At 42.8% G+C, this 22,885-nt stretch overlaps 1 long non-coding RNA gene across 1 annotated transcript in view; it reads right to left on the reverse strand.

The window, feature by feature from the left end:
* Positions 1-491: 491 nt before the first annotated feature.
* The window catches only part of LOC142160508 (uncharacterized), a 58,166-nt gene continuing 35,772 nt past the window's right edge, over positions 492-22,885 (reverse strand). Inside the window, exon 3 of the long non-coding RNA XR_012693247.1 lies at positions 492-773. This is a non-coding gene — a long non-coding RNA (uncharacterized LOC142160508). The remainder of the gene's footprint in view (positions 774-22,885) is intronic.

Genomic DNA, 22,885 nt, shown 5'->3' on the forward strand with positions numbered 1-22,885 from the left:
CTCTGTTTCCTGTTCTTAACGGACAGGAGTGGAACCCAGTGTGGTCTTCTGCTCTGTTATTTTTATTGGTTAGTAGCTTATTTGATAGGTCAGAACATAAAATGAGAATATTTGAATTAATTGAATAAAAGGTAATTTTTATCAGTGTCTGATCTGCACATGGCCCAATCAGAATCCTTTCTTCTTCTTTCTGTGTTCTATTATTAGAATATGTACAAATAGCCTAAGGTGACTTTCGCATTTACTACTCACTACTGTCAAGCTTTATCTCTGCGCTGCTCCTACGCTTTCTTTATACATTCATGGTGTGTAAGTATACACACTCGTTACACCCGATGTATGCCGCTTATGCTAGTGATGTTCAGCTGTACGCATGCCGCTCAAATTAGAGGGAACAATGGGTATAGTGGTGGAATTAGGGGATGGGGTCTCAAGTTCCAAAATATATTTCCTCCCTTCCTCCTATCCCAAGAAATACATAAACAAATAGATATATGACAGTACTTTTATTCCTATTAATCCAGTTCTGTCAGAAGACTCACTGGACTCCTGAGCGATACTGGTTCAGGCAGTGTCAGTGTACAGTATCACAGCTCACAGCTTTCTCCTGGGATGGTCGGGAAACTCAACGTTCTGAAATGTCCCAGCTTCCTTTTTAAACATATTCACTGATCACAGCTTAATTCTTGTGACGACCAGCCTAGCACTGTGGCACAGTAATGCCACACTGTTTGGGGATCACGGCTGTAGTACTCCACATGGTCTCATCTGACCTAAAAAACATAAATGAATAAAAATTAATAAAAATGAAAAGATATAAAATATTGATGTGAAAAATACTACCAATCGCAACGTGTTCATATTAAAGGTATCCAACAAAATCTGTGAATGTTCGGACAATGGCTAAGGACCACGGAAATTTTGGAGAGCCACATTCAGCCCCTTGTATACAGCTATATCTTGAGTTATATGGAGGAATGAAGGTAATATAAAGTCCCCACATATTGATGTAAGTTTAATTGCAGAACATCGTTACTTTTTCAATAGATCTTGACCATGTTAAAAGAAGATTAACTGTGGCTACATCTTTATTTATTCCTATTATTATTATTGAATTATTATTATTAAATCCCCCAGCAGAATCCCCCAACAGGTTTCATTGATCAGGGCTATTATGTATGTGCTTAGATACCCTTTAGATATAAGGAGGAATGTGGGGTATTTTGTTTGGGATATTCTTGTGCTCATGTCTAATTTCTGCTGACCAGATTCTCCAGCTTGTGTCCTATTCTGTGGATGACAGGAGGGAAGGGCGTCTGCTCAATCAGGTCCTCTGTGCTTCCTCAGCAGGATCCTGCTCCAGAAACACACAGAGATCAATGTGTCTCTGGGGCTAGAGATGCTCAGCAGATGAAGTTAATCATTAACCAGATAAGCTACAGTCTCCTCTTCTTCTGCATCCACCTCCTCAAACATCAATCAGGACAGAGACCATGAGTAGGTGGACAGTCCTTCTATCTCCTGACATGGGATACTTCCAAGAGAACAACACTTATACATGTTGGGAAGTGTTCACAGGAAATGTACTCGGCCATCTAGCCTATGGTGTTCTGCGCGGATCTAACTTATTGTGTGAGAGCCGGTGGCTATTCATCCTAAGGCATTCCAATTTTACATAGGAATATCCTCAATTATTTTGCTGTATAAATACCCCTGTCACATTTAGCAGAATATAAGTGTTGCGAATGGTTAAAATAGCCTATATATATATATATATATATATATATATATATATATATATATATAGTTATAGGATTGTGCATGGTGGACAGGCAATGACATTGTTATTTTTTAACGGACTAGCGATATGGCTTGACAATGTTAGTCATAAATGCGTAACTTGCATTACCCTACCCAATATAATGTAATGAAGTATCATATACACAGGAGATAATAGTGTCTTGATAGTGTTATTAATACATGTGAAAGTGGCATTGACAAGCGATCTGATTAGGTGGCCACGATTAGAATGAAGTATTATAAGCTCAAGGGTTCAATATGCAAATAACCAATCAGAAGCAGCTAGATAGTGCTGCTGATGTCATCGGGCCTGATTCATTAAGGAAAGTTAAGTAAAACAAATTGAGTAAGTAGTCTCCTGGACAAAACCATGTTACAATGCAAGGGGTGCAAATTAGTATTCTGTTTTGCACATAAGTTAAATACTGCCTGTTTTTTCATGTAGCACACAAATATCAACTTTAAATTCAGTGTACAAATATGCTATCAAGTATTTGTGTGCTATATGAAAAAGCAGTCAGTATTTAACTTATGTGCAAAACAGAATACTAATTTGCACCCCTTGCATTGTAACATGGTTTTGTCCAGGAGACTACTTACTCAAATTTTTTATTTCATTTTCCTTAATGAATCAGGCCCATCATCACCATTTACAACAGGCCTCCTGTTAATGCTGGTTGCAAGTCCCAGGCGCCCTAGGCGTCGCTCCCTCTCACTCAGAAGTGCTGCCCCTACCCACGTTGCTTCTTACCTTGGCAGGTGGGAGGTGGAGACAGCACCCTCTGCACCTCAGAGTGTGGCACTTGACTGTGACATCATCACCAAGCGCCATATGTCCAGCATAACACTGATATGGAGGATCAACGGCCAGTAGATTCCGTGTAAGAAGTCACTGGCTGCGTCTCCTTCATGTCAGTGGCTGCCGCTCCATGTAGGGGCGACACAGGGGCATTAATATCACTGGATGAGTGTCATTATGCCAATTATTCAGTGTTATAGATGCCCCCTAAATATTGATATAGGTTCCCTAATATAGGCAACCAACTAAGTTCACCTAATGGTAGCGCCAGCCATGCCCCATTACCCACAAAAGATAGACCACCCGATAAAAGAATCTGGGATGCGCTCATGTCTAATTATGTTGCCTCTACAGGGGTTGTGCTAACTTTATGTGAACACGCCCCTTACTGTACCCAACCAATGCCCGCTCCTGTTCTGCCTTTCCAGGTGTAACGGGCCACAAATCTAAGTTGTGTATAATCTAGATATTTACACATTTGGTGCACATGCCCAGTATGGAAATGTGAGAAATCTATACCACATAAATTGAGGTACAACCGATTCAATAAGGCCCCCACTGTTCATACCAGTCACTCAGCAGTTCGGGCACACGTGGCATACATTTTATGGTTCTGACTTATAGTTAGAGATGTTCACTGACCCCCGTGTTCTGGTTTTTGTTTTGGATCTGGATTGGCTTCATGTTTTAGTTTTGGCAAAACCACCCTTGCGTGTTTTGGGCTTGGTTTTGGATCCCGATTTTTTGCTAAAATCACATATTTTTGCTTCCTCCCCCCCCCTACATTATTATTAACCTCAATAAAACTAATTTCAAGTCATTTTCAGTCAATTTTGACCACCTCACAGGTCACAATATTATTTTCATACACTTTCAAACAAAGACTGCATATTTAGAAGACCAAGCCTGCCAGACCTATTATTTGTTTTTCAGCAATGACAATTAGCAATGGAGCAATGGAGCTCTCCTGAATGTCACTGTAGACTTTGAATATCACTGCTACTCCTCCTCTTTCTATTCTACCTATGACGCTGCCCAACTGCACTAGAGACTGCCATGAACTGTGCTCCCCCTTCTGTGTCCCTCTGTGAAATGGCGCTGGATCGCCGTGGAGGGCGATACTTATAGAATCCAAAGCTCAAACGACGTAATGATGACATTTTGCCTCGTTTTCAATTCCGAGGGCGTGCGAAAGTACCAAGCGGTACTCAGATCTGCTAAGTTCTGGTGTGTTTGGTTCTCGGGGAACGGAGCCTGAGCATTTTTACTTATAGTATAAATTATTCAGATAATAAATGTGCCTTATTATAATGATCTGTATTGATTATAAAAAAAATTATCATGGTTGCTTATGGGAGGATTATGAGCCTTCTCTTCTGCGCATATTGGCATTCATACTATAATAAATAACAAAGAAAACAAGGTTTTACCAATGCAGCCCCTGTGTGAAAGTTACAAGGTGCCACTTTGTGTAGGAACAAATGGTACTGCAGACTTTACTAGAAATATAAAGGAATTTAGTTACAACCTCAGTGTAATGGGATGTATAAAATCATATTTTTTCATGAAATAAGATTTCCTGTTAGATCTGCCAAATTCAGGAAATTTATTGTAACAGCTACAGCTGGATTACTAGAATACATACATTTGTTAGATTTACACAAGGTGCCTGATTTATTAAGGAAAGTATAGCAAAAAAATGAGTGACTTTGCTCCTTGGCAAAACCATGCAGCATTGGAGGGGGAGGTAAATTTAATATGTGATGGCAGATTTATAATTGGGGTAGGACATGTCCTAGATCAACTTTAAATTTCAATGTAAAAATAAAGCTATCAAGTATCTGTGTGCTACATGTAAAAACAACCAGTATTTAACCTATGTGCAAAATAATAAACTAATCTGCACCCCTTGCATTGTAACATGGTTTTGTCCAGGAGAAAACTTACTCATTTTTTTGTCTTATTTTCCTTAATGAATCAGGCCCAATATCTCCATCTTTTTCTATTCACAAGATTGAAACAATATTTAAATTATACTTCACTAACAGAATTGAAGGTATATATCCCTCAACTTTAATAAAGAAGTGATGCAGGAAACAAAGACCTCACATCTGCCATCGCTGTGATTGATAGGACCGCTGTTCAATGCTGCTGAATTACAGTCAAATTGTTGTTCACTAGTCAATAGGTGCTGCACTGCATGCTGGTCAATCGGGTGCTCTGTGGTAGACTGGTGAAAAAGGTTCCTGGTTATTTGCCAGTCGGCACTACATTTTCCACTTGCCAGCTAGGAGCATAATAGAAAATAAAGGAAGAGTCTAAAAATATATTGATCCCATAAAATAGTAGATGAACTATATCGGAATGATGTGAATGACCAGTGCCAAACCATCAATGAATAGCAATGTAGTCCATGTTCACAGCCTCAGTTTTTATGATGGCAATTTGCATATACTCCAGAATGTCATGAAGAGTGATCAGATGAATTGCAATTAATTTCAAGGTCCCTCTTTGCCATGACAATGAACCTTATCCCAAAAACAACATTTCCACTGCAATTCATCCCTGCCACAAATAGACCAGCGGGCATCAGGCCAGTGATTCTCTCGTTAACACAGGTGAGATTGTTGATGAGGACAAGGCTGGAGATCACTCTGTCATGCTGATTGAGTTAGAATAACAGACTGGAAGCTTTAAAAGGAGGGTGGTGTTTGAATTCATTGTTCTTCCTCTGTTAACCATGGTTATCTGTAAGGAAACACATGCAGTAATCATTGCTTTACACAAAAAGGGATTCACAGGCAAGGATATTGCTGCTAGTAAGATTGCACCTAAATCAATAATTTATCAGATCATCAAGAACTTCAAGAAGAGAGGTTCAATAGTTGTGAAGAAGGCTTCAGGGTGCCCAAGAACGTCCAGCAAGCACCAGGACCGTCTCCTAAAGTTGATTCAGGTGCGGGATTGGGGCAGAGCTTGCTCAGGAATGGCAGCAGGCAGGTGTGAGTGCATCTGCACGCACAGTGAGGCGAAGAATTTTGGAGAATGGCCTGGTGTCAAAAAGGCCAGCAAAGAAGCCACTTCTCTCCAGGAAAAACATCAAGGACAGACTGATATTCTGCAAAAGGTACAGGGATTGGACTGCTGAGGACTGGGGTAAAGTCATTTTCTCTGATGAATCCCCTTTAAGATTGTTTGATCTGGAAAAAGGCTTGTCCAGAGAAGGAAAGGTGAGCGCTACCATCAGTCCTGTGTCATGCCAACAGTAAAGCATCCTGAGACCATTCATGTGTGGGGTTACTTCTCAACCAAGGGACTGGGCTCACTCACAATTTTGCTTAAGAACACAGCCATGAATAAAGAATGGTACCAAAACATCCTCCAATAGCAACTTCTCCCAAGAACAGGTGATGAACAATGCCTTTTCCAGCATGATGGAGCACCTTGCCATAAGACAAAAGTGATCTATAAGTGGCTCTAGTTCAAAACATCTAAATTTTGGATCCATGGCCAGGAAACTCCCCAGACCTTAATGTAATATATATGTTCTGCTCACCTAGATCTTCTTAAATAAATCTCTCAAAAGTTTTCCATTTCAAGTTTTAGTGTATAAAACATAAGTTTCTAAAATACTGTAAAATCATCAGTGCATCGTTTGAACCAAAGTTATTGCACTCACACTACATTCAGGTACAATATCTACATCTTCTTCAACTCACAGTTCTGATACAATATCTAGATATTTTTCCAGACATAGGCTTAATATAATAATTCACTCAAAATATTAATACAATATCAACATCATCCTCCACTCCTACAGAGGTATGCGGCTCCTAGAACCGTGTTGCTGCCCATGTGGCTCCTAGAGCCGTGTTGCTGCCCATGTGGCTCCTAGAGTCGTGTTGCTGCCCATGTGGCTCCTAGAGCCGTGTTGCTGCCCATGTGGCTCCTAGAGTCGTGTTGCTGGCCTGTTAATGCAGCGCCACACGACCCCTACTTTGGAAGAGATTGGGGGTTATGTCTGTGTTTTTCCTTTCTTCAGGCGGCTCCAGGCCTTAAAACCTACACACAATTCCTTACACCAGCCCAATGCTTTAATAATGGGATCGACCTAGGGGGTCCCAACCGAGTCCGTTCCTAGACCCCCAATCCTAAATGAACCCCTATAGCACACTGAATAGCAGAAAACCATAGGTATATATAACATTTTTCATTAATATGAACTGCCTTAGTTTATACAGTATATATATATATTATGGAGGGGATAGAAAAGGGTAGTTAGTAAGTGCTAGAGAAAGTAAAGATCTATGGGACTGAACATGGCCTGTGATAACTATATCCAGAACAGAACCAGCCAGTGATAAGATTTAAGTTGTTTAAAGCACACAGGAAAAGTCTAGTATAGATGTAACTGACTGGATTTATCTCCAGGAATATTCTCTGCTTCCGTGTGAGTTCTCTCTTATTTCTGGGAAACACGATCAAAACTACAACTTATTAGCTGAACATACACATTTTCAAAACCATTCTCTAAAACTTCCAGGCTAAACCCAGTGGCGTAAGATAGTCTTCCCTGGGCAAAGAGTCTTCCGTCCCTTCAGATAAAAACCTCAAAGGTGAGCGAATTTAGAGGGATGAGACGCTCGCTATAAATATATGCCGAGTTCAGACGCCAGCAGAACGTCAGAAGTGGTAATTAAATTCTCCCTGGCTTATTCCAGGCGTCCTGTGTACTGCAGGCATAACAGGACTTACTTACAAAAAAAATGCGTATCAAACAGAATTTTATTATTATTTTTGTGTGTTGAGGGGGTGCAGGGGCGGGAGGGGAAATCTGCAATATTCTGGAGGCAGACAAAGCTGTCAGATGTTGGACCTGCTGCTGATGTTTACCTAACATTTCTCATGTAGAAAAGATGGAGTTTTGATGCTTCTGTGCAGCCTCCTCTGAGCTACGATATCAGTAATTAGAAAGTACAAGACTATGGCCGCAGCTTCGGAGAGGAACAGATATTTATAACATACATGTCATTTGTGCATGACTCGAACCAAACAGCTGTTATCAGGGGTTTGTGGGATATGAGGGTCATTTATTTTACAAACTGGAATGAAATGTTCTTCTGCAGGTTATTACATTATACACAAATGAGAGTTTTTCTACTCACTGCACATATAGTATACAGTGTGAAATTCCCGCTTTCTGCTTTTGGGAACAGCCCCTGGAAACTTAGGGCCCGTTTCATCAAGGCGCGCATCCACTTTCTGCTGCACAAAATCACTCTGTGCACGGCCGTTTCGCAGACCTGTCTGTTCTGTCTTTGGACGCAGAGGGCACTTACATCGACCTACGATTTCTGGGAGTGAAATGGATGGGGAAGGGGTCTTGTGCTGTAGTCAATGTAAAGAAGGGTTGTGCCAAACTCGAGCCCACGCAGCCAAATCAACCTCAGGGGTAAATGTATCAAGCTGAGAGTTTTCTGGCGGGTTTGAAAAGTGGATATGTTGCCTATAGCAACCAATCAGATTCTAGTTATCATATTATTATTATTATTATTATTATTATTATTATTATTATTATATTAATACCATTTATTTATTGAGCGCTACTAATTCCGCAGCGTTGTACAGAGAACTCATTCACATCAGTCCCTGCCCCATTGGAGCTTACAGTCTAAATTCCCTAACATATACACAGAGACAGACTAGGATCAATTTTGATAGCAGCCAATTAACCTACCAATATGTTTTTGGAATGTGGGAGGAAACCAGAGCACCCGAAGGAAACCCACGCAAACACGGGGAGAACATACAAACTCCACACAGATAAGGCCATGGTTGGGAATTGAACTCATGACCCCAGTGCTGTGAGGCAGAAGTGCTAACCACTAAGCCACCATGCTGCCATCCCTTTCACCAAAAACGTTTGTCTTTTCTTCTACAATATTGTTTGTCCAAGACTCATTATTATCTGCTCTTGCTCCTGACGGGAGACAATAAAATAATGTCAGTGTTGGGTGGGCTATGGTGGTCATGTGACGCAGTTCCATTTGGTAATGACAACCTCAGGCTCCGGCAAAGCAGCCAGGCAGTGTCACCTACGGTTCCTGCCCAAACAACTGCTTTATGTTGAGTTCAACAGGGGAAGCTTAGCCTAGGCTGTAAGCTTAGGCCCAGTCTATATCTCAACCACATCTCTGAGGATGTGTAAAATTCATCAAAAGATGCAAATTGTTGCACCCTTCAGTCACCGCCACCTTGGCCCGCTACCTCCATGCATTTCCCCTCATAAACATATACATTAACACAACAATAAAGGTGTGATGAAGTATAATGGCATTTAAACTCTGGGCCCTTATTCTAAAAATAAATAAATTTTTTGCTGCATGCTCCTACTGTGGAATAAACCACAGAGGAATCATATAAAAACTATTAAGATGTAATATTTCTTCACTCAGACAGTCAGAGCTAACACTTTAGAGTTGGGCGTACGTCAATTTCTGTGCTTGCTCTGTTCTATCCTGCGCAGGCGCACCAAAATCTTTTTGTGTCTAGATTAATTCATAACTTTAGACTTGCGGCACCTTGTACTTGGAGAGGTGGAATGGGGTGGGCAAGTGTTGAGCACAGTAAGAGGTGTGTACACGTGATTGTCAAATCCCCCTGATTGGCTGTTTGCATATTGCATAGATTGTAAGCTTTCGAGCAGGGTTCTCTTACCTCTCTGTCTGTATGTATTACCCAGTATTGTCTTATCAATGTTTGTTCCCAATTGTAAAGCGCTACGGAATTTGCTGGCGCTATATAAATAAATGTTGATGATGATGATGATGATATTGACCCCTTCAGCTTGACAGTACTTCATTCACTAATGTTGCGGCTTTATTATCTTAAGTCACGGGCATCTATTCCGATTAATTGTCATTTTTGGGCTACTGCAGGAAAGAAGATTGCCATTGGGTTTTTAAAGCAGAAACCGATGGATGTGAGGATGTCTGTGTTTCATTACACTACACATGGTAAATTAAGACACTATTTTCTTTAGTGCATAGAACTTCATTAGATTATATTGCGTTTGAAGAGAGTAATGCAAATTTTGTATTTACTACTAACACTCCGTCTCTTCGCTGTCATGGGACCTAAGTACGCATTTAACATAGAGATTGCATGATGTAGAGTTACTGCTTTGTTAAAATTTGCATGAATTATGACTTATGTGCGACTCACTTAACATACATAAGTACGCCTTTTCTGCAACAGAATTATATTACACATATTTTAAGTGCACAAATGTGTCCAATCCTATATAAGGCCCATTTTTTATATGATTAGACCATGTATTCGAAAGTCTAGATTTAATCTATTTCAGTATGGCCTCTAAATTCACAGTCGCACGGTGCAAAACCTTATTGATCTGGCTCTCTACTGCCCCCTATCTCACCCAATGCATTGCACGGTTATTGAAGAGCTACGAGTCTTTTCTTTAGTCACAGAATGTTTTATATCTCTGTCTCCGCAGATGAGTTATTCTCCAGCAAATAAATGAATAATCTGCTTCTCACAGCGTGAATAACTTAGTATTTAATTGATCCAGTAGTTTGGCCCGGGTGGGAAGAATTGATTGTGCTGTGAATGGTCCTTTTTATCCCAGTAATGCACTCTCTAATCAATGGCCAGAAGTCATGTGAGGTGGAGAGGGCACTTGTGGATGAGGAGATTGAATATGTGAGTGCCTTGTTCCCCAGTTACCAGGAACATAGGACACATAGCGAGACCTACAATGTACTGCTGGACGGATATATCTACACCTGCACTTATTAAGTAAAAAACAAAATCTTGGGCCTGATTCATTAAGGATCTTAACTTGAGAAACTTCTTATTTCAGTCTCCTGAACAAAACCATGTTACAATGCCAGGGGTGCAAATTAGTATTCTGTTTTGCACATGAGTTAAATACTGACTGTTTTTCATGTAGCACACAAATACTTGATAGCTTATTTGTACACTGAAATTTAAAGTTGATGTTTGTGTGCTACATGAAAAAACAGGCAGTATTTAACTTATGTGCAAAACAGAATGCTAATTTGCACCCCTTGCATTGTAACATGGTTTTGTCCAGGAGACTTAAATAAGAAACTTCTTAAGTTAAGATCCTTAATGAATCAGGCCCCTTGTCCTTAGTTAAGTCATTTCACCCGATAGTAGAACTGCCAACTGTCCCTAAATTCCAGGGACAGTACCCGGTTCCCAGTCCCTAGGAATCTTTGTCCCTGTTTTTCATCACTGCCAACCACACACGTTCTTTCTTTTTTTAGCTTTCCAAGAGCCATGCAATGACTTGATTTACCTTGTAACAAAAGATTATTTTGCCTCTGCTGGGAGGTGAGTCATTGCAGAGACTCTTCCTTCTGTCATTATCTTTATAATGTCTTCATCAGAAATTAAAGACAGAGCGAAAAATCCAAAATAATCTGGAAAATGCATCGCACATGAAGGATCCTGGGTTGCAAACATCTGATAAAGAGCTATTTTTCACCTTCGGATAACATCCCCCTCACATCTTAATAAATGCATGTTTGTTGACTTGTGTAAGCATTGCAGCAAATAGATGGGAGCTACTACACGGAGAGTGTATAGGAAGCATATGCTCTGTGAATAATGACTCTCCACTGCATAAGAAGGACGCAATTCATAATAATCCCTTGCTTTTCTCATTTTGCAGTGTACAAGGGTGATTAATCAATTTGCTGGTGTTCTGTCACCCGCAACAAATTTGCCAGAGCCGAGACAAATTTATTGCTTCATGATAAAAGAACTTGTTTAGAGGGAAAATAAATGAAATGGATTGCTGTGGTATTTGAATGGAATGCTCACATGTAGGGGGCAGGCAAAGGTGCCTATTCCCCATTATTACCCTTGTGCTTTGAGAATAGTTCAAGGAGAGACTGCAATTCCTTGTCTTATTATTTTGGCAACTTGCAAAAAAAAAAAAAAGGATTTATTTTAACCCATTGTTCTGTGTAAATTATGTTGGATTCGAGTTGTGATGTCATCCATGATGTCATTCAGCAACAAGGTGTCCTATAAGCAATGGTTGCATAAATCCTGCTTTTTGTGGCAAATCATATAGGGCCTCATTCATTACCAATTGCGAAATGAATGTGATGTGCGTTCCTTTTAGAAACGCAGGTGCATCGGATATACGTACGTCCGTATTCAGCAAGGAGCAGGTGTGAAGATACTTCTCTTAATGAATACGGGTCTAGGTCCGCTCTGTACTAACAGACAGGACACGGCAGGATATGTATAAAACATATGTGGAATATAAAGTCACAAAATAATGCACAGAAAAAAAAATATTCAATTCATGTCACATGTTAACAAAATAGCAACTGATTACAAAATATAAAAAAAAAAAAAAAAAAAAGTGATTTTTTTTTTTGAATGTTATTCTTTCCATGAAATACATTTATTAGGATGTAATTAATGTCTACTGTACATAAAATATATTTTTACAACTTCTGATTGCAAACACATGTTCTACCATGCATACTCAGTCACCATCACTAGTAATCGACACGAAGGGCCTGGAGTCACTAAGGAGAGCAAGGCTAAAAAAGGAGTACATTTGATCCTGGACAAACCATGTTACAATGCAAGGGGTGCAAATTAATTTAATTATTAAAGAAAACACTGGCTTTTTTGTCATGTAGCACACAAATACTTGATAATTTTCCTTTCACGCTGAAATTTAAAGTTGATCTAGGACATTCCTTACCCAACTATAAATCTGTCCCCACATTTTAAATTTGCCTCCTCCAATGCAACATGGTTTTGCCAAGGTTCAAAGTTACTCCCTTTTTTTGCTTTGCTCTGCTTAATGACTCAGGCCCTTAGACTAGACCTGTAACTGGTGCAAGTGATGCGACTGAAAATCACGTACCTTAGAGATGACCAGAGCTTGAATCGGATGTTGCTGCACGCCCTTACTGTACATTGACTACGGGCCCCCACCCAGTCCCCTCCCCGCTCGTCCCCTGAAATCGTAGGCTGTCGTAAGTGTCCTTTGCGCTCGAAGATGAATTGAACGTGGCTGCGTTCTGTGGCGTGTGTCCGGTTCTGGGCATGCGCACAGTAATTGTGCGCACTATACTCAACGTATGCTCCTTAACGCCCATAGTGTATAAACCCGTTATTCAACTGATTTCAGCAAAAACAGCAATATAACAAGGGCGTGAGATGTCCCTCATTTACATCTCTATGTCGCCTGTCCGATCTCCCTCTCTTTGTAGTATACTATGGGCTAGTAGAACAAGGAAAGTGTTAAGTCTGTGGTACCCCCCACTCCCCCCCCCCCCGCACAAGACTGTAGGAACAGATCACAAGCTTAAATTGCTCAACAAGGTAGGCTTCCGTTGGGTTACGAAACATGTCAGCTCAGAGATGGAAATCCCATCCTCGATATCTGGACATCTATTTTCTTTTCTTTGTGGGTAGAAGACACATTCTGCTGACACTCCGGAAAGACATCAAACTGTTGGAGGCTTTATCTGAGTGTCAGATTTTCTTCTCTTTCGCTTCTTCTTCTCTTGAGTAACTCGCAAGGGCCAGAACAGATCACAATCTCCCAACGTCTGTTACTCTAAGGCACGCTCCATAACCATAACCACCCGGACAGAAGAATCAAGGTCAACGTTGCATCACTTGGGAGATGTATATCAACGCTTGCCCTGATTTTAAAAAAAATTAAGCAGATTTGATCAATCAGTTCTAGTAAATAAGACCTATTTTCTGTTTCCTGATTACATGTTGTCAGGTATAATATCAATTTTTGTGGTTAGATAGTAAGCATTATATTTTTTTCTTGGTATCTTCACAATTTTGTGTTTGTTTTAAAATGGCTCCATTGCCTTTTGTACAAAATATACCTAAACAAACAGATAAAAGCAAAGGGAAATCAGATCACCTTGTCCGGCATTAATCTTTTCATAGTAACATCTCACAGCCCATTTGTTGCATGACCAATTTTGGGTTTGGGACAATATAAGTAGTATAAATGATATAATAGCATAATAGAATTCCGTAAGTACATTATCATATGCCCCACTTGCTTGAAACGATCTACGTTTCTAACACACGCTTAGCTGTGGGATGTCAATCAATGAATCATTGCTTGACGTCCGTGATCAGTGCATCATACTGCTGAGTCTTTAGCTGTGAATTAGCAAAAAAAACCTTTAATACACTATCAGTTACTAATAGATACACTACACCTCCAGCAATTAATACAGTCAGTGATGATTTAAACGGATTCCCCCGCCATGAGATAACCCAGCTTATTTAAAGCAGTTGACCTGTTAAAAATTGCTACCGGCCACCCCCCACCCAGTTATGACTCCCCCAACCATTTATGACCTATGATTATGCACTATTTATCCAGCTCCGAAGCTTGACCCCGATAGCTAACAGTTAGCCGTTGTGGTCAATGGGGAGAGAATCATAGGAGAGGGATCTTTGTATCCCTCCCCATCAAGCTTCGTGCTCTCCAAATCGCAAATTCTGCCTCGTCATAGGAACCTGTAATTAAAGTGATCACAATTGTGATCAGTTTACTATAAACTATTGGAGCTGTTGTCCCAGCTGAACATATATAGATATGAAAGTTCTATAATTTCTAATCATTGCGATAAGAAATGATAAATGACGTGAGAAAAATAGACCTTTATCCAGGTCCCCATAAACCTAGGCACACTTCCCAATTATGAAAGTGTCTTCTGAGACTGGAATGTGGACCTACACATTTAAGTGATATTGATGGACTATATGGGATGTGGTCAAAATGTCGACAGTCATAATGCCTACATATTCATAATTTCAACACAGTTAAATTGTTAACATGGAAAACATAGACAGGGTTGTAAAGCTGACATTCAAAATATCGACATAAACAGATGTAAACAAATTAAAACAGCAATACATGTAAAAAAATTAAAAAAGGCAATAAATGTTAAAAAATAAATAGAAAACTGACATGACCCCCCCCCCCCCCCCCCGCACCAAAACAGCTTAACCATTCCCAGTACTGCCAGTCTACGCTGGTACTATAATAATCAGGGGGACAAAAAGTGTGGGGTTCCCCCCATTTTACTATTGCCAGTACTAGTTTTTGCCAGCCTGGGCTGGTGGCACTATAACAGGGAAACCCACATAATGACATATGTGGGTTTCCCATAATGACAAACCAGCCCCAGGCTGGTCAGCACAGGGCTGGATTCTCTAGGGAGATCGGAGCCGCAAAAATAATGCAGACCCCCGCCTATAGATTTAATTAGTCCCTAATAGCACTAGGGCTCGTCCCATACCCCAGGGTCGCTGGGTGTAGGGTAATAATAATTGTTTCAATTATAAAAAACATTTTGTTTCTGCACTACAGGTCCCAGTATGACATGCTGGCGCTTATACTACTACAAGCACCAGCATACAAATGGCTTTCATAGCATGTTGGGGGATCCACAAGTGCCAGCATGGCCAGCAGCCATACACAAGCCTCAGATCACCATGTGCAATAGGAAACGATGACTGCAGTGGTGTAAAGCAGTGTAGCAGTGGAAACATATTCTCAAGATTGATAAGTAAAGCTCCACCAGTTGGCAGTCTGACAGACAAATCTGGGTTTTGCGCATGCCAGGAGAACGCGTCCTACCCGAATGTGATCTGTCAACTATAAAGTTGGGACCCTTACATTCCAGTTAATGAAATCTTAACACTACAGCGTATGAAGAGATTCTAGAGAATTGTGTGCTTCCAACTGTCAGACGCCGTCCCTGCGCCTCCTCCTCGAGCAGGGACGGACGTCTGTCTGCAGAGCGCCCCGTTGCCAAGCAACGGGGACGCCTCTTCCGACGACGAGGTGCGCAGGCGCGCCCGTCGCCATAGCAACGGGACGCGTCCTCCTGGTTCCTGTCGGCGGTCAGAACAGCTGACCGCCGATTCCCTGCCCACCAATGAGGAAGCTTCACTTCCTATTTAAAGCCTGCTCTGACACCATTAGGGTGCCAGAGCAACTGGTTACTTAGTCTCAGTGTCCCTGTATATTAAACTACTGCTTCCCTGTGTTTTGACCCGGCTTCCTGACCTCGCTTTCGGATTCTCCATTGTCCCATCCTGATATTCTGGTTTGACCTCGGCCTGCTGACCATTCTCTGTCTTCTGATTCGGTACCTCATCTGCCCGGTTGGTTCCTGACTCTGCCTGTTTGACTACGTCTTTTCTCTATATCTCGCAAGTAGCTACCTGGGAGGGCCGCGACCTGCACGTCGTTGCCGCTAAGTCCAAACTTCCTTGCGGGGGTCCCTGGTGAACACCAGCGGCGTGTTAGACTCCGCGCCTCCTGGTGTAGTAGTGCCAATACTTGCAGGTACTAAGGTCACGTCTGTGACAGTTTGCTCTGGCCATGTCAACCGACTCATCTAATGAACCCTCTGCACGTGACCTTCTACTCCACTTGGCTCATAGGGTGGAGAAGCAAGAAGCAGAGCAGGCACAGTTACTTCACTGTATCCAAGGAGTCGCAACTCGTCTTGAGACCCTCCAGGTCTCCATGGCTTCTGCTCAAAATGTCCCCGTGACTACCGCGGTAGTCGCCGCCACCTCCTCCTCTCCTGCAGTGGTTTCCTCTACAGCCCTGAGACTCTCTCCACCGGACAAGTTTAATGGCGAGCCTAAAAGATGCAGAGGATTCCTTAATCAGTGTCTGATCCACTTCGAGTGTAGTCCTGCATCTTTTCCCTCTGAACGCATTAAGGTGGCGTTTATTATGTCCTTATTATCCGGACAGGCCCGTGCTTGGGCCTCCCCCCTGTGGGAGCGAGATGACCCTATGCTGTCCAACGTCACCACCTTCATTGAAACCTTCCGCAAGGTTTTTGATGAGCCCGGACGCATCTCCTCGGCTGCCTCCAGTCTCCTGAACCTCCGCCAGGGATCCCTGACCGTCGGGCAGTATGCTATACAATTCCGCACGCTGTCCTCTGAGCTCAGTTGGAATAACGAAGCCTTGGTAGCAACCTTTTGGCAAGGACTCTCAGACCGAGTTAAGGATGAGTTAACTTCCCGTGAGCTTCCCGCTGATTTGGATTCCCTGATTTCTTTATGCAATCGCATTGATCTACGTTTCCGTGAGCGGACTCTGGAACGTGCCACCTCCAGACGGTCCTCTACTCGCCTTGCTCCCATGTTTCAAAACCCGGTCCTTCCTGAAGAACCGATGCAAATCGGCCGTTCCCGGCTGTCCGCCGAGGAACGTCAACGTCGCTTCAAGCAAAACTTATGTTTGTATTGTGGAGATCCTGGTCATACCATCTCATCTTGTACCAAGAGACCGGGAAACGCCCCCTCCTAATCGGTGGAAGGGAGGCCGATTTAGGAGTTGGAATTATTACTCCCTACACCATTACTAGTAACGACTGCCTCATGCCCATCTCCTTGCATACCTCTGTCGGCCCCTTTGAGACCTTAGCCTTTGTGGATTCCGGCTCTGCCGGAAATTTCATCTCTGCCACTCTGGCATCGCAACTCCAATTAACTACCATCAAATTGCCTCAGCCGTTATTCCTCACCGCGGTAGATGGGAATCGGATCTCCAACGGGTCTGTTTCTCACGCCTGCGCCCCAGTGCGGCTGACGGTAGGGGTGCTACATTCTGAAGTCATCGAGTTCCTGGTTCTTCCTCGTTCTGTCAACACCGTCATTCTAGGATTACCTTGGCTCAAGCTTCATTCACCCCAATTGGATTGGAATCGTGCGATGGTTACTTCTTGGGGCCCACAATGTTTTAAGTCCTGTTTGTCTGGTCTAAAACCCAGCCAGACCTCTCTTCCTTGTCTTCTGATATCTCCACACGTTGAACTGCCACTTCCATATATTGCTTATCAGGATGTGTTTTGCAAAGCTGCGGCCGAGGTCCTGCCCCCCCATCGGCCCTGGGACTGCTCCATCGAATTACTACCTGATAAACCTCTTCCTAAGGGCAGAATCTATCCCCTATCTCTCCCTGAGAATACGGCCATGACCACCTATATTTCTGAGAATCTTCAACGTGGCTTTATCAGGAAATCTGCCTCTCCCGCGGGCGCGGGATTTTTCTTCGTCAAGAAGAAAGACGGTTCCCTACGGCCGTGTATTGACTACCGGCGATTGAACGCCATCACTATAAAGAACAGATACCCGTTACCTCTCATCTCTGAGCTCTTTGATAGAATCGCAGGATCCAAGGTCTTTACTAAGCTAGACCTACGGGGGGCGTATAACCTCATTCGTATACGCTCAGGAGACGAGTGGAAAACTGCATTCTGCACTAAAGAAGGCCACTTCGAATACCTAGTCATGCCCTTCGGGTTGTGCAATGCCCCCGCTGTTTTCCAATCTTTTATTAATGAGATTTTCCAGGACCTTCTCTACATCTCCGTAGTAGCTTATCTGGATGACATCTTAATCTTTTCTTCAGACTTGACCAGCCATCGTGTTCATGTAAGTGAGGTCCTGTCTCGTCTACGAGCCAATAAGTTGTATTGTAAGCTGGAGAAATGTGTATTTGAGAAGCCACAGATTCCCTTCCTGGGCTACATCGTGTCAGGTTCCGGTCTACAGATGGATCCAGTCAAGCTATCTGCCATCCTCAAATGGCCTAGACCTATGGGTCTGAAAGCTACCCAGAGATTCATTGGCTTCGCCAACTATTACCGGCAATTCATTCCACGATTTTCTTCTATCATCGCACCAATTACCGCTCTGACTAAGAAAACTGCTAATCCTCATGTTTGGCCCACGGAGGCCATCGACGCCTTCGAAGCACTCAAGAAAGCCTTTTCTTCCGCCTCGGTACTTGTCCAACCGGATCAAGATAAACCATTCCTGGTAGAAGTGGATGCATCTGCAGTAGGAGTCGGGGCAGTTCTTTCACAAGAATCCATTTCAGGGGGACTGCTGCCATGTGGGTTCTTTTCGAGGAGATTCACTTCCTCTGAATCTAACTACGGTATAGGGGATAAAGAGTTATTGGCGGTGAAGTCTGCGCTCGAAGAATGGCGCCATCTTCTAGAAGGGGCACGTCATCCTGTTACGGTATTCACCGACCACAAGAACCTCATCTATCTCCGGGATGCTCGGTGTCTCAACCCCCGGCAAGCCAGATGGTCCTCATTCTTCGCCCGCTTTAATCTCATTCTTACTTATCGTGCTGGTTATCTCAATTCCAAAGCTGATGCCCTCTCCCGCTCTTTCGATGTCTCCGATTCTTCACCCACTACTGTACCCCCACCAGTGTTTGAACCCTCCTGTATTGTAGCCATCACCCGTACTCCTCCTGTGGGCTGTTCCTTTCTAGTACCTCATCTACGCTTAAAGGCGTTACGTTGGGCTCATGCCTCTAGATTTGCCGGTCATGCTGGTACTGAGAAGACTCTCTCACTGTTATCACGACACTACTGGTGGCCAACGGCCCGTACGGATGTCCAAGAGTTTGTAGCCTCATGCTCTGTTTGTGCCCAGAACAAAGTGCCTAGACAATCCCCCGCTGGATTGTTACAACCTCTTCCGATTCCTGATCGCCCATGGTCCAGCATCTCGATGGATTTTATTACTGATTTGCCACCCAGCAGCGGCTTTGACACCATTTGGGTCACAGTAGACCGGTTCTCTAAAATGGCTCATTTCGTTCCTCTAAAAGGCCTTCCATCTGCATCCAAATTGGCACAAGTCTTCATCAAAGAAATCTTTCGTCTCCACGGGTGCCCTCTGGAAATAATATCTGACCGAGGTGTCCAGTTCGTGTCTCGCTTCTGGAGAGCCTTCTGCAAAGATATAGGTATTACCCTCAAGTTCTCCTCTGGATATCATCCCCAGACGAACGGCCAGACGGAGCGAGTAAACCAAGACCTGGAGGCGTTCCTTCGTTGTTTCTCATCTCTTAACCAATCTAATTGGAGTCTTCTGCTACCTTGGGCCGAGTTCACACACAACAATCATGTCCATTGTTCTTCGGGGTTTTCGCCCTTCTTCACTGTGTATGGGACGCATCCTACCCTCCCCACGTTCTCTTCCACCTCCTCCACGGTTCCTGCCGCCCATGCCATGACTCAAGATATGGCTAAGTTATGGGCTACCACCAAAGAGAACCTCCTGAAATCCGGACGGCATTATAAATCTTCTGCCGATCAGCATAGAAGAGTTGTGCCAGCTCTCCAAGTGGGGGACAAAGTGTGGCTGTCCACCAGGAATCTAAAATTACGGGTTCCTTCCATGAAACTGGCACCTCGTTTCATTGGTCCTTTCCCAGTAACTCAAGTAATTAATCCAGTTACGGTTCGACTCCAACTTCCTCCACAGATGAAGATTCATAACACCTTCCATATTTCCCTCCTCAAACCGCTGGTCCTAAACAAATTTGTTCATACCTCCACTGTCCCTCAGGCCATTTCCACTACTACGGGCAATGAATATGAGATTAGCCAAATTCTTGCTGAACGCAAAGTTCGAGGTCGGTTCCAATACCTAGTACACTGGAAAGGCTTCGGCCTAGAGGAGAGATCTTGGGTCTTTAAAGAAGATTTGCATGCCCCTAGGCTACTGGCAGACTTCCTGAAACATCGTTCTGTACCCAGTGATTCCCCCAATTGTAAGGAGAGGGGTACTGTCAGACGCCGTCCCTGCGCCTCCTCCTCGAGCAGGGACGGACGTCTGTCTGCAGAGCGCCCCGTTGCCAAGCAACGGGGACGCCTCTTCCGACGACGAGGTGCGCAGGCGCGCCCGTCGCCATAGCAACGGGACGCGTCCTCCTGGTTCCTGTCGGCGGTCAGAACAGCTGACCGCCGATTCCCTGCCCACCAATGAGGAAGCTTCACTTCCTATTTAAAGCCTGCTCTGACACCATTAGGGTGCCAGAGCAACTGGTTACTTAGTCTCAGTGTCCCTGTATATTAAACTACTGCTTCCCTGTGTTTTGACCCGGCTTCCTGACCTCGCTTTCGGATTCTCCATTGTCCCATCCTGATATTCTGGTTTGACCTCGGCCTGCTGACCATTCTCTGTCTTCTGATTCGATACCTCATCTGCCCGGTTGGTTCCTGACTCTGCCTGTTTGACTACGTCTTTTCTCTATATCTCGCAAGTAGCTACCTGGGAGGGCCGCGACCTGCACGTCGTTGCCGCTAAGTCCAAACTTCCTTGCGGGGGTCCCTGGTGAACACCAGCGGCGTGTTAGACTCCGCGCCTCCTGGTGTAGTAGTGCCAATACTTGCAGGTACTAAGGTCACGTCTGTGACACCAACTTTGTGACAACAGTTTGGGGAAGGACCTTCTTCTGTTTCATCAGCACAATGACCTCATGCACTAAGCAAGGACCATCATAAAATAGTTTCCCAAGTTTGCTGTAGAAGAACTTGACTGGCCTGCTCAGAGCCCTGACCTGAACATCACTGAACCACTGAGATTAATTGTAAGTCAATCTGTGGACCAGGTCTTATCGCCCAACATTAGTGCCCGACCTCACTAATGCTCCTATGGCTGGATGGAATGAATCCCGCAGCCATGTTTCCAGTGGAAAGACTTCCCGGAAGAGTGCAGGCTTCATATTAAAGGCCATGGTTTTCTAATGAGATGTTCAACAAGCACATATGGATGTCATGTTCAGGTATTCATATACTTTTGCCCATGTAGCTTACATAACATGTTAAATAATAATTTATGTAAACTAGTATAATTTGCAGGTTGCAAGAATAGGTAAAATATGTAAAATAGATATTTATCATAACATCATTACAGTTTATTTTTATGGTGCCACAGATTCTGAAGCCAAATGAGCGGCATGCCGAAGGTCATCTTATATCAGTGTTTACAAGTTATCCTATTGTAAGAGAGCTCAGAGCTAAAGTCATCCAAGATGTTGTTGAACTTTCCAGGATAACGAATATTACTGATTTACACACCCATCAGTACTGTAGGTGCCGATAAAGGGCTATCGATTTTCTAGCTTACAACAATAGGCAAGAAAGGTGAGTATCTTGACCATTTATTATCTTATCTCCTTATCTTGTACTATTTCCAACAGACAAAACTATACATTTAGCTAATAGTAAGTGTATTAATTGAAATACCTCTTCCCAGAATGTGCGCGTATACATACAGTCCCAAACCTGTGTCCCCCTCCACGTGAGCCCTACCAAAGTTTGGTGAATCACTACCCATAAATTTATATATTCTCCATGGAGTTATGTATGATTTATATATTAAGCTAATTGAGTAATTTTGTTCCAAAATCTCTTCATACCTTCCCCATCATTATGCCCAAGATTTTCTTCCCATTTGGATTTAACCTCAGGGAAAATCTAAGCCATAGATAAGATGTAAGTCTGAAGCCACCCTACATCTCTGATAGCTGTATTTCTAGACACTTAGCTATAAACTGTGCATTAAAGAGGTTTTAATTGCAGGTGATATAAAATAGCTGCTCTTGGGAGCTTATGATCCTTTGACAACCGGTTAAAAAACCCTATGGTTCCCTCTCTATACACACCTCTAAGGTAATTAATATGACCGTGCTTCTAGAATTGTGTTCTTGGACCAGATAGCAGTATGGTCATGTTCAATGGTAGACCACCCTCCGATCTTTTCTTTCCATAGTATGGTTTTGTTTTGCTCCTCTATTGTTGTTATATAGCACAGTACCACATTTGTAAATAAGAAGTTTGCACAAAGGCCATATTTATATCTTATCAATGAAGCTTTTCTCACTTTTCACTATGCTATTGCTAATTAGATTTATATAGTTTAATTGAGTGGACATCTTATTAAGTAAATGCAGCAAGAGATTTAACGGGTCAGACTTTACTGTGATCCGAGGCTTCAAATAGACAAAATGGACCTTTATACTTTATTGCTCTGTGATTCCAGATCAATAATTCGGAGAGAGAAAATGATCTTTACAGATTTCCTTAGCTTTTATTTAACTGACTACTGGACACTTCTTACATTTACATTTCTCATCATGATTCTGTCTCTTTAAATGTGCATAACCCTTTTAACGTTTTGGCATCGGAGTCCCTTTTATAACAAATTGAATATAAGAGAGATGATTTGTACACTTGTCTGTCTCGTGTAGAGAAGGAATAAATCAACCCTGTTATTTTTAAAGCTGATCAATATTTTGACAAATGCGGATATTTACTCATGTTTACTTAAACACTGATGCATCCCACGCGGATTTGGGCAGGGCAGACTCTCCGTCAGATGGAC

Source organism: Mixophyes fleayi, chromosome 6 (genome assembly GCF_038048845.1).
Source record: "Mixophyes fleayi isolate aMixFle1 chromosome 6, aMixFle1.hap1, whole genome shotgun sequence".
In the NCBI taxonomy this organism is placed as follows: Eukaryota; Metazoa; Chordata; class Amphibia; order Anura; family Limnodynastidae; genus Mixophyes; species Mixophyes fleayi.